The sequence below is a fragment of the Chlorocebus sabaeus genome, chromosome 6, assembly GCF_047675955.1.
Source record: "Chlorocebus sabaeus isolate Y175 chromosome 6, mChlSab1.0.hap1, whole genome shotgun sequence".
NCBI classification, from domain to species: domain Eukaryota; kingdom Metazoa; phylum Chordata; class Mammalia; order Primates; family Cercopithecidae; genus Chlorocebus; species Chlorocebus sabaeus.
This window is the reverse complement of record NC_132909.1, coordinates 21,191,281-21,203,958: the sequence shown is the minus strand read 5'-3', so window position 1 is coordinate 21,203,958 and position 12,678 is coordinate 21,191,281. Positions and strand designations below refer to the sequence as shown.

The 12,678-nt window shown below is 48.7% G+C and overlaps 1 protein-coding gene across 2 annotated transcripts in view; it reads left to right on the top strand.

The window, feature by feature from the left end:
• The first annotated feature begins 58 nt into the window (after positions 1–58).
• Positions 59–12,678, top strand: part of SIPA1L3 (signal induced proliferation associated 1 like 3) — a 303,563-nt gene continuing 290,943 nt past the window's right edge. Inside the window, exon 1 of one of the 2 annotated variants that reach the window (XM_073016527.1) lies at positions 59–583. The gene's annotated coding sequence lies outside the window, so the exon portion shown is untranslated. The remainder of the gene's footprint in view (positions 584–12,678) is intronic. The other variant, XM_037991608.2, reaches the window with a different exon arrangement.

Here is a 12,678-nt window from a genome sequence, read left to right as displayed (position 1 = left end):
GCGACCGCGCGTGCGCGAGCGCGCATCGACGCCCTCCTCCACCGCCCCCTTCGCTGGGGGTCTAGCTCACTGCTCCGCTTCCTCCACTTCTCCCGGGGGAAGAGTGACTAGCGTCCTAGGGGTGAGTGACTCGAACCTGGCAGAGAGTGAGGGAGAGGTTCCGCCGAATGAAGGGAGGAGGCAGACGGGGCTAGGAGAAAGGAGAAACCGCCCCGGCGGGGTGAACAGTGCAGCTCTCGAGCTGGAGTCTGCAGGAGACACGCCTCCCTCCCTCACGCCCCTCGGGGCTGCGGAAGTGCTCTAGAGACTGGAGCTGCATGAAGGCGACCAGTAGACTACGGTTCCTAGGAAGCCGCGCGGCAGTGCGCCTACGGCTCCCGGCAGCCCCCGCGCGCCAGGCTCTTTTCAGTTCGCGGCCGGCTAGGGCGAAACTACAGTTCCCAGGAGGACGCGCGCGAAGCGGCTTGGAAGTGGGCAGCCTGGAAGTCACTCGGGCCACCGGAGCTGGCGGCGTCTCCAGCGAGCGGCGCGGAGCCGGACGCCGCGGTCGTGGGGCCCGCGGGGCGGGCATCCCAGACGCCAGGTATGTGGCTCCGGGTGCGGGATCGGCCTCGCGCAAGGGTGGCGGGGAATCGGTGGCTGCCCGGACCCCGAGGGTCAGCGCGGGCGGACGGCCGGGTGTGGGTACTGGCCGTGGGGGGCGGCGGCGCCGGGACTCGCGCCCTCCGGACCCAGCCGGACTTGTGCCTACATGGCTCAACTTTCCAGGCGTGCACCCCGGCGCTGTGGGGAAGAGCTTGGAGGCGGGGAGCGGTGGATTCGCGTCCCGGCTGTGCCGCTCGGGAGCTGCGATCTGGGGAAACCGCGCCGAACCTCAATTTCCCCTGCAGTAAAACGGAGAAGGAGAGTGTCTTGGCGGAGATTCTGTTGAGATAATAGAATAAAACATTTGGCACATAGGAGGCACTTACTACGTGTTGGGGTTATTGTTAGCTCTCCGAAAAATGAAGTGAAGATGTTATCGATTGCATAGGGTGAGGATTAGTTGAGCGTATGCATGTAAAGAGATGAGTCCATGGTTAGCATCCAACGCAGGCTAGCTGCTGTTAACCGAGATAATTTTGTTAAGAGCGTTGGTTTGGAAGGCAGAGAGACCCCAGGTTCAAATTTGAACGTTTACCAGCTGTGTGACTTTGGGCAACTGGCCTCACCTCTCTGTGCCTTGGTTTCCCTATCTATAAAATGGGGATTTAAGTAGCAACCACTTCGTCGAGTTGTTTTCAGGATGCAGTGAGAATACCATGCGTAAAGTGCTTAGCACAGCAGCTGGCACATAATGCTCAGTAAATGGTACCGTTTATTAAGCGTGTTCCTAGTGGCCCAGAGACCCTCTGAGGGTGGGGCTCTGGCCGTAGTATTGGTCTCCCCCGAGGGCCAGATTCAGAACTGGTCCAGTTGACTTGTCCTCCTACTACCTCAGGTTCCTCATTTACAAAATGGGATAATAACAAGATCACTCTCAAAGGGTTGTAAGGATTTGCTGAGATTGTGTTTCTAGTCCAGCGCCATCTCTCACTAAGTAGCAGCTCTTATGTATTATAATTGTTCTTCAATATTCTCCATCTGGCCCAGAGACTGCCTGACTGTGGGCTGTGACATGACAGCCCTGAGCTCCCCCACACGTTTGCTCCCAGCCTCAGTGTCCCATCTGTGGAATGGTAGTCATAGGACTTTTGTGCCAGGATTGTTTGGATGGTTCCAGGAGATAATTCATGTTTAGTGCTTTGCACAAGATCCGGCACACAGTAAGTGCTTATTAAATGATTAAATGCATCTTGCGGGTTTTTTTTTTTTTTTTAATAGGCCCTTTTTGCTTGTTTGTACCTACATGGCAGAGTGGTCACAAGGTTAGTGTTTCTTTATTCTCCCCCTCCCCCCAAAATTTTACTCACCAAAGATTAAATTATGGAACACACTATAGTAGAAAGGCCTCAGAAGAAATGGAACTGACCTGCCATCAGTGGTCCCCTGCTCACACACCCCTCCCCATAGAGCCAGTATGTTTACTCCAGTGCTTTAATTATTGTCTTAATGCTTCCAGCTCTTGCCTCTGTGTCCCCTGCACTCCAGCTCCAGATGTGGAGCCTGTGCTTCTTCGATGCCCCTAGTGGCTTTCTTGAGCACCATAAACTCAACATGTCCAACCTGAACTCCTCCTTCTGAAACCAGTAGTCACCATCTTGGCAAATGCACCAGCATAGACCTGGTTGCCTAAGCCAGAAACCTGGGAGTTGCTCTTCCCCTACCTTCCCATGTCCAGTCGACCGGCAAGAAGGACGAAGCTGCTATTTCATAGGAACACCATTTCGTTGGCCCATATTGGTCTCCCATCTGATGGGCACTGAAAGTTCCCCTCAGCCCCTGGAGGTGGTGGCCTTTTCTCACGAGGTTGAGTTTTTTGTTTCTTTGTTTGTTTTGAGATGGAGTCTGTAGCTCTGTAGCCCAGGCTGGAGTGCAGCGGCACAATCTCAGCTCACCTCCACCTCCCGGGTTCAAGCGATTCTCCTACCTCAGCCTCCTGAGTAGCTGGGATTACAGGTGCCTGCCACCACGTGCGGCTAGTTTTTGTGTTTTCAGTAGAGATGGGGTTTTCACCGTGTTGGCCATTCTGGTCTCGAACTCCTGACCTCAGGTGATCTACCCATTTTGGCCTCCCACAGTGCTGGGATTGTAGGACATGAGCCACCACGCCTGGCCATGACAAGGTTAAGTCATTAGGGATTAACATACGTAAACCTATGTAACATATGTATTAATAAGGGCAAGAAGACATTATAGACTTGGCTAGACAGCAGTGACTGTGGATGTGGCATGAAAGCCTGGCTTTCAGGGGACCCAGTTCTGTGATTTTAGCCTGGTACAGACTGGCTGAGTTGTAAATTTCTTTCAGAAAAGTTAGATGGTGTCAGTGGCTTAGAATATCCCGTGTGGGAGGGTGGCCATCCTGGGCATTTCAGGAGGCAGCACATATACCACACACCCAAGAAGGGCCTGGGAAGGGCGTTTATTAGCGCTCCCTTTAGGTTGAGTTTATTGTCAGAAACCTGTCATTGTGATTTCACTGGATGATAGAAACCGGTGGTCTCAATCACATTTGTGATGGCCACCAAATTTACCTAAGCATTTTGTTCCCTTAACCTGAAGAAATAAAGCAGTGGCTTAAAAAAAAAAAAAAAAATCTTGGTTATTCTCCATGACTAGTGACAGCAGCACGTGGCTTTTCAGCAGTCTGTGTAGAATGAATATCTAAGAGTTAAATGTGAGTCTGTCTTTCAGACATTGCAGTTGTTAGGTGGTAAATCAAAAGTGGAATTTAGAATGTGCAGTGATTAGTGCCTCTCTTTTTTGCTGTAAAATATATTTTACTGATATATTTCAAACATAGATTTAGTAACTTGAAAATCTAAATTAAATGTATTTACATTTTAACAAAAGAATTCAACAATCATTTCCTTTAAAATAAAGAATTTGGGCGGGGCGCGGTGGGTCACGCCTGTAATCCCAGCACTTTGGGAGGCCGAGACAGGCGGATCACCCGTCAGGAGAGGTCAGGAGATTGATACCATCCTGGCCAACATGGTGAAACCCTGTCTCTACTAAAAATACAAAAAAAATTAGGCAGGCTTAGTGGCGGGCGCCTGTAGTCCCAGCTACTCCGGAGGCTGAGGCAGGAGAATGGCGCGAACCCGGGAGGCGGAGCTTGCAGTGAGCCGAGATCGTGCCACTGCACTCCAGCCTGGGCGACAGAGCGAGACTCTGTTCTCAAAAAATAAAAAATAAATAAATAAATAAATAAAAAAAGAATTTGTCTTTAGCTGTAAGGACAAGAATGAGAGGCTGTTTGGTGGGGTGCAGTGGCTCATGCCTGTAATCCTAGCACTTTGGAGGCTGAGGCAGGTGGATCACTTGAGCCCAGGAGTTTGAGAGCATCCTGGGCAACATGTCGACACTCCATCTTTACGAAAAAGTAGTCAGGTGTGGTGGCACACATCTCTAGTCCCAGCTACCCGGGATGTTGAGGCTGTGGTGGGCTGTGATTGCAGCATTGCACTCTAGCCTGTGTGACGGAGTAAGACCCTCTCTCAGAAATTAAAAAAAAAAAAAAAAGAATGAGAGTCTGTTGGACAAGTTTATGCATTTGTGTATTCTTCAAGACTGATATTGCTTCCTTTTTTTTTTATTTAGACAGAGTCTTGCTCTGTGGCTCAGCCTGGAGTGCAGTGGCACGATGTCGGCTCACTGCAACCTCCACCTCCTGGGTTCAGATAATTCTCCTGCCTCAGCCTCCTGAGTATCTGGGATTACAGGCCCGTGCCACCATGCCTGGCTAATTTTTGTATTTTTAGTAGATATGGGGTTTCGCCATGTTGGCTTCGAACTCTTGACCTCAGGTAATCCACCCACCTTGGCCTCCCAAAGTGCTGAAATTACAGGCATGAGCCACTATGCCCAGCCTATTGCTTCCTTTTTTTTAAGGACTATTCTGGTCATGACCTTTTGTGCGTGTGTGTATGTATGTGATTGGGTTGAATTTAGCTTAAAAAAGTTATGCAAGAAATTTATACTTGTTGTAATGTGTCAAACAGTACAGAGATGTAGGGAAAATACCTACTGCCACCCCCACTCCAAAATCCCATGTCCCCAGAGATAACCGTTTGTTCAGACAGTGAGTATCTATTAAGTATCTATTGCTAGGTTTTGGAGATAGCATAATGAACAAAATGGATGTGTTCTCTGCCCCTGTGATTTGGGCCGATGCCTCAGTTATCTTTTTCTGTGCTTATATTGATTATGTCTGTACGTGTGTACGTGCGTGTGTGTGTGTGTGTATCGACTGTTTTGTTCCTCGTCCCGTACCATTCCCCAAAAAAGGACGGGGTAGAGATCAAGCTACACCTATTTGTAACCCAATTTTTTCAGTTAATGGCTGGGCATGTCCTTCCAAGTCATTACATATAGATCTGGCTTATCCTTTTCAACAGCTGTACCCACATTCTTCAGTGTAGAGAGACCATGCTTTATTCCAGCATTCCCCCACTGCTGGACCTTTACGTTGTTCCTCTGAGATTTCTTTACCTCGGCAAACACACATCTAATAAATATCCTTGGCGGTGGCTCACACCTGTAATTCCAGCAGTTTGGGAGGCCAAGGCAGGCGGATCATCTGAGGTCAGGAGATTGAGACCATCCTGGCTAACATGGTGAAACCCTGTCTCTACTAAAAAAAATACAAAAAAATTAGCTGGGCGTGGTAGCCGGCGCCTGTAGTCCCAGCCGCTCGGGAGTCTGAGGCAGGAGAATGGTGTGAACCCAGGAGGCGGAGCTTGCAGTGAGCTGAGATTGAGCCACTGCATTCCAGCCTAGGCGACAGAGCGAGACTCCATCTCAAAAAAAAAAAAAAAAAAAAGACAAACAAAAAACAAACAACAAAAAAAAATACAAAATTAGCCAGGCGTGATGATGAGCACCTGTAATCCCAGCTACTTGAGAGGCTGAGGCAGGAGAATTGCTTGAACCGGGGAGGTGGGGAGGCAGAGGGTGCAGTGAGCCGAGATTGTGCCACTGCACTCCAGCCTGAGTGACAAGAGTGACACTCTGTCTCGAAATTAAAAAAAAATAAAGTATCCTTTCACATAGGCAGCATGGCCTAGTGGCTGAAGCATAAACTCTGGGGCCACATGGTCCGGGTTCACACTGTGACTTTACCCTATACTTGTTGTGATACCTTGGGCAAGTCATGTGTCCTTCTGGGCCTTAGTGTCCTCATCTGAAAATGGGGATGATACAAGTGTCTTCCTTATAAGGTGATTGTTGAGAGGTTCCATAAGATCATCTGCATCAAGCCTTCAGGGCAGGGACAGCTGTGATTTTTTTTTTACAGACAGGGTCACTCTGTTGCCCACGCTGGAGTGCAGTGGCGTCATCATAGCTCACTGTAACCTTGAAACCCTGGGCTCAAGTGATTCTCCCACTTCAGTCTCCCTAGTAGCTGTGGCTACAGGTGTACACCACCACACCCAGCTAATTTTTTAATTTTTGTGGAGATAGGGTCTCATGCTATGTTGCCTAGGCTGGTCGCGAACTCCTGGCCTCAAAACGATCCTCCCACCTCAGCCTACATGTGATCTTTCAAACCCAAAGTAATTCACAGGAAGAGTCAACTCAATCCTTTGAAACACCAGGTAGAAATAAGAAAAAGTTATATCACAGGGATCCCGCTTGAAGATGTTGGGGCCTAGGTCGAGGGATCCAGCTGCACCTGAAAGAAGGGAGGAGATTTGCCCAGGAAGATAGGAGCCAGTAAAGTGGCCTGACCACAGTGGGTGGTGGGGGTGAGGGACTGGTGGTGGAGCGTCAGTGGGAAATATCACTCCTCATAGTTGCGAGAAGCGTGCCACGGTTGGAAGGTGGCTTAGGTGGCGGGCAGACCAAGTTCAGATCACAATATAGCCACTAATTTGGAAGATGTGCACTGAGCTTTTTTGTTCATTGGCAAAATGGGTGATAGTAGTCTTTATCTCGGGGGTCGTTGGAGACTGAGTGAAATGTCTGCAAGACTTTCAGCACATTGGGATGTCATTAGCCCTGTGCAGTTAGCTACTATTCTTACTTTATTGAGTTGACAGATGTGTTGAGACCGTGCTGTGTACCAGGTCCTATTCTAGGCACTGAGGATTCAGCAGTGAACAAGACAGACAAGATCCTTGCTGTCCTAGGGTTTACATTCTAGCCATTCTAGCCCGGGAAGACACTCAATAAACAGGATCACTTCAGTTTGTTTTTTTGAGATGGAGTCTCGCTGTCACCCAGGCTGGCACAATCTCAGCTCACTGCAACCTCTGCCTCCCAAATTCAAGCCAATCTCCTGCCTCAGGCTCCCGAGTAACTGGGACTACAGGCAGGCGCCACTATGCCCCGCTGATTTTTGCATTTTTAGTAGAGGAGGGGTTTTGCCATGTTAGCCAGGCTGGTCTCAAACTCCTGACCTCGGGTGATCCACCTACCTTGGTCTTGTACAGTGCTGGGATTACAGGCATGAGCCACTGTGCCCAGCCTTTTTTTTTTTTTTTTAAATAAAGAAAAATCCTGATCCTGTCTCTTCAGATAGTTTTAACTGTGATGGAGAAAATGTAACAGGGTAAGTGGAGAAAAAATGGCTGATGGGGCAAGATGGCAGTGGTTACTTTAGCTTGGATGGTCAGGGAAGGCCTCCCAGGCCTCTTTGAAGAGTCATGTGAACTGAGACCTTAATGAGCAGTGGCACTGGCTATGCCAAAAGTTGGGGAAAGAACGTTCCAGGCAGAGGGAACAGCAAGTGTTAAGGCCCGGAGGTGGGAGTGAGTTTGCTATAAAGAGTATCAGTGTGACTGGAGAAGGGTAAATTCCTAGTTTTCAAGTTTATGCTACTTTAAGTTCTTTTTCTTTTTCTTTTCTTTTTTTTTTTTTTTTGTGACAGGGTCTGCTCTGCCGCCCAGGCTGGAGTGCAGTGGCATGATCTCAGCTCATTGCAACCTCCGCTTCCTGGGCTCAAGTGATCCTCCTGCCTCAGCCTCCCAAGGAGCTGGGATTACAGGAATGTGCCACCACACCTGGCTAATTTTTTTTGGTACTTTTAGTAGAGGAGACAGGGTTTCATCATGTTGGCCAGGCTGGTTTCAAACTCCTGACCTCAGGTGATCTGCCCACTTCGGTCTCCCAAAGCGCTGGGATTACAGGTGTGAGCCGCCGCACCTGGCCATATTTTTTCTTTTTTTTGTGGAGACCCGTTTTGCCCAGGCTGATCTTGAACTTCTGGGCTCAAGTGATCCTCACCCTCGGCCTTCCAAAGTGCTGAGATTACAGGCACGAGCCACCATACCTGGCCTACTTTTTTATAAAATAATAATAATGGTAGCAGCTTACCTAGTGCTTACTCTGTGCTAGATGCTCTTCTAAGCATTTCACACATTCCTCAGTTAATCCTGACAGTAGTCCAATGAAGTAATCAACTTGATCGAACTCATTTTACAGGTGAGGAAACTGATTCCACCCTCCATGCTCTTCACCTGCATTCTAAGCTCTCTTCCCAGGCCCTCCTTACTAGGCAGAGGCAAATTGAGGAAGCGGACACAGCATTTCGTTTCCTTGTTGTTTGACATGCAAAGCACTTTAGACTGTGTTTAGTACCCAATTCATGTGGCAGCAGGGGTGGCTTGGGATGTTGTGGCATCATTTTACTCTCAATGAGACAGGGATGGTTTGGTGGTGGTTTTAAAACTAAAGACCCTCCAGCAGAGCCTGTCAAGTAGAACAAGACTGACTGATTGCCATACCAGGCACAGGTTAGCATGAAACAAAGTGTAGCGTCTAAGGAGAGGGAGCAGCGTGTCTCCTTTGGGTGAGCTTTGCAAGGGGACTTGGGACTTGGCTGGAAAAGGTGTTTTTTTTTTTTTTGAGTCGGAGGCTTGCTCTGTCGCCCACGCTGAAGTGTAATGGTGTGATCTGGGCTCACTGCAACCTCTGCTTCCTGCGTTCAAGCGATTCCCCTTCCTCAGCCTCCTGAGTACCTGGAGTTACAGGCATCTACCGCCACTACCAGGTAATTTTTGTATTTTTAGTAGAGATGGGGTTTCACCATGTTGGCCAGGCTGGCCTTCAACTCCTCATCTCAAGTGATCTGCCAGCCTCCGCCTCCCAAAATGTTGAGATTACAGATGTGAGCCACTGCACCCAGCTGGAAATGGTGTTTGAAGCACACTAGCCGTGTGGACTGTTAAAGTATCACACTATGGCCCAGCAACTAAGACAATGATTCCTGGACCTGTAAGGGCCCCAGGTCCGTGCTCCAGCACCTTGACCTGTGTGTACTTTGATTTGCTGCAGCCTGGGCCTTATGGGTTACTAAATATTTTGAATGAAGGATAGCCCTGATTAGATGTAAGGACAGTAGTGGGTGCTTTTAACATTAAAAATATTGGGTGGGCATGTGACTCGTGCTTGTAATCCCAGCACTTTGGGAGGTTGAGGTGGGAGGATTACTTCAGGCCAGAAGTTCACGACCAGTCTGGGCAACATAATGAGACCCCATCTCTGCAAAACAAAAAGTTTTTGTTTTTGAGACAGATTCTCACTTTATTGCCCAGGCTGGAGTATAGTGGTGTGATCATAGCTCACTGCAGCCTCTGCCTCATGGGTTCAGACGATTATCCTGCCTTAGCCTCCCCAGGAGCTGGGATTCCAGGTACCTGCCACCATATTCGGGTAAGTTTTGTGTTTTTAGTAGAGATGGGTTTTCACCATGTTGGCCAGGCTGGTCTCAAACTCCTGACCTCAGGTGATCCTCCCACCTTGGCCTCCCAAAGTGCTGGGATTACAGATGTGAGCTACTGCATCTGACCTCATCTCTGCAAAAAAATTTTAAATTAGCCAGGCCTGGCGATGTGCACCTATACTTCCAGCTACTCAGGAGGCTGAGGTGAGGGGGTCACTTGAGCCCGGGCACTCCCACACCTTGAGTCCCAGAGATCAAGGCTACAGTGAGCTATAATCACACCGCCTGTCTCTTTAAAAACAACAACAACAACAACAACAACAAAACCTGAAAGTATGGCAAGCATCTTTCATCTGTCCATCTGTGAAACATTTCTTCACCTATCTTGTGTGCCAGGCTCCATGCTTGACACTGACATTATAAAGTTGAGTAAGACACTGGTTCTCAAAGGCCCACAGCAGTGCTGTCCAGTAGAAATATAATGTGGAGCCGGGCGCGGTGCCTCACGCCTGTAATCCCAGCACTTTGGGAGGCCGAGGCAGGCAGATCACAAGGTCAGGAGATCGAGACCACAGTGAAACCCCGCCTCTACTAAAAATACAAAAAATGAGCCGGGCAAGGTGGCGGGCTCCTGTAGTCCCAGCTACTCGGGAGGCTGAGACAGGAGAATGGTGTGAACCCGGGAGGCGGAGCTTGCAGTGAGCCGAGATCGCGCCACTGCACTCCAGCCTGGGCGACAGAGCAAGACTTCGTCTCAAAAAAAAAAAAAAAGAAATATAATGTGGGGCCGAGCGCGGTAATCCCAGCACTTTGGGAGGCTGAGGCAGGCAGGTTACTTGAGTTCAGTTCGAGACCAGCCTGGCCAACATGGTGAAACCCCATCTCTACTTAAATACAAAAATTAGCTGGGTGTGGTGGCACGTGCCTGTTATCCCAGCTACTTGGGAGACTGAGTCAGAGAATCACTTGAACCCTGGAGGTGACGGTTGCAGTAAACTGAGATTGTGCCACTGCACTCCAGCCTGGGCAACAGAGCAAGACTCCTTCTCCAAAAAAAAAAAATAAGAAAGAAAGAAATATAATGTGGGCCACTGATGAGGCTCATATATGTAATTAAAAATTTTCTAGTAGCCATATTTTAAAAAGTAAAAGGAGGAAAGTAATTTTAATAATGTATTTTATTTCATCTAAAACATAATTTCAACATGTAATCAATATAGAAATTATTAGTGACCTATTTTACATCCTTTTTTTCACATTAAGCCTTTGACATACAATATGTATTTTTACACTTTCAGCACATCTCAGTTTGTACCAGCCATGTTTCAAGCGTTCGGTGGCTACATGTGGCTAATGGCTACCACGTCGGACAGCACGGGCTGAGGGTATGAGATTCACGTGTAAATCAAAGGTGGTAGTTCAGTGATAGATCAGACATGCCACCCCTGTTTTATCTTGATGGAGAAGGGCAGATGTATGATGAAAAGCAGGTTTATCACAAGCAATTATAGCTAACCAAAGAGCTACTGTCCATCAAACTTGCTGTATGTGCCTGGCACTGCTTTGTGTTGGTGGGTGTTACCTGTGTTTGGAGGTGCCAGGGACTACGGTTATTCCCATTTCACAGTTGAGGAAGCTGAGATAAGGCAACGAGAGGTCACTTGCTCAAAGTTGGGAAGTGGCAGAGGCAGCATTTGAGCTCAGGTACAGAGTGTATACTTTTAAACCTGTTTTATATGCTGCATTGGAGGGTGTTTAAGGGGGATAGGGTCTGAGTTTTGAGCAATGAAAACCATAGGAGGGACTTGTTGCACAAAATCAATTCTCAGGCTGGTGGTAGAAGATCATACCTGTAATCCTAGCATTTTGGGAGGCTCAGGCAGGAGGATCGCTTAAGCCCAGGAGTTTGAGACCAGCCTGGGCAACAAAGCAAGACTCCATCTCTACAAAAAATTAAAAAATTAGCTGGGTGTGGTGGCATGTGCCTGTGGTCCCAGCTACATGGACGGCTAAGGTGGGAGGATTGCTTTAGGCCAGGACGTCAAGGCTGCAGTGAGCCGTGATTGTGTCACTGCACTCCAGCCTGGGTGACAGGGCAAGACCCTTGCTCAATAAAAAAAAAGAAGTCCCAAATTTTCAGCGTTGATCTCTAGGTTTACATTGGTGCTGGTGTGCTGGTTTGAGAACTGAATGATTGAGAGGTCCACTCCTTAAATTGACCTCTAGGTTGGCTGGAACCTGGAACCTTACCTCCCAGGAAAGAGGGATCTTTGGGGAGTTGGGAGGGGTGTGGGCAGGGAGACTGAGGAAGGCAATGAAAGGTCTTGGCCTGTTTGAAAGCTCATTTCTTTTTTTTTTTTTTGAGACGGAGTCTCCCTCTGTTGTCAGGTGGAGTGCAGTGGCACCGTCTCAGCTCACTGCGACCTCCGCCTCCCAGGTTCAAGTGATTCTCCTGCCTTAGCCTCCCGAGTAACTGGGACTCTGGGTGTGCACCACCACACCCAGCTAATTTTTGTATTTTTAGTAGAGATGGGGTTTCACCATGTTGGCCGGGATGGTCTTGATCTCTTGGCCTCGTGATCTGCTTGCCTTGGCCTCCCAAAGTGCTAGGATTACAGGCGTAAGCCAGTGCACCTGGCCTGAAAGCTCATTTCTAAACTGCTGCTTTGGGGCCAGGCATGGTGACTCATGGCTATAATCCCAGCACTTTGGGAGGATGAAGAGGGAGGATCACCTGAGGTCAGGAGTTCAAGACCAGACTGGTCAACATGGTGAAACCCCATCTCTACTAAAAATAGAAAAAAATTAGCCAGGTATGTGGTGGGTACCTGGAATCCCCGCTACTTGGGAGGCTGAGGCAGGAGAATCAATTTAACCCAGGAGGCAGAGGTTGCAGTGAGCCAAGATTACACCACTATACTCCAGCCTGGGTGACAGAGCGAGACTCAGTCTCAAAATAAATAAATAAGTAAACAAACTGCTGCTTTGGAGGTGAAGCCTTTCGTGTGGCTGACTCTGGCCCTCATTGCTGTGTATTCAGGTGGGTGCTGTGGGCTCTGGTGGAAGCAACAGCAGAGCTTAGCGTGTGAATGCATCTTACCCTTGCTGTGTTCCAAAGACATTGCCAGTGGCTGGGGTGCAGGGAAGGGACATCACAGTGGCTTCCTCTGTTAACTCTATGAGGGTTGTGGTTCTAGACTTTTTGGTGGTCTCAGGTGCAGGATGAATCCTGGCCTCCTACCAAAACAGGGCAGGTGCTGGAGATTCTCAGCTTGTTCCTGTTCCCAGGTGGTGCTCACCACACTTATCTCCAACTGCTGGACAGTGCCTGGCACGTCTGAGATGCTCAGTAAGTCTCTGTTGAATTA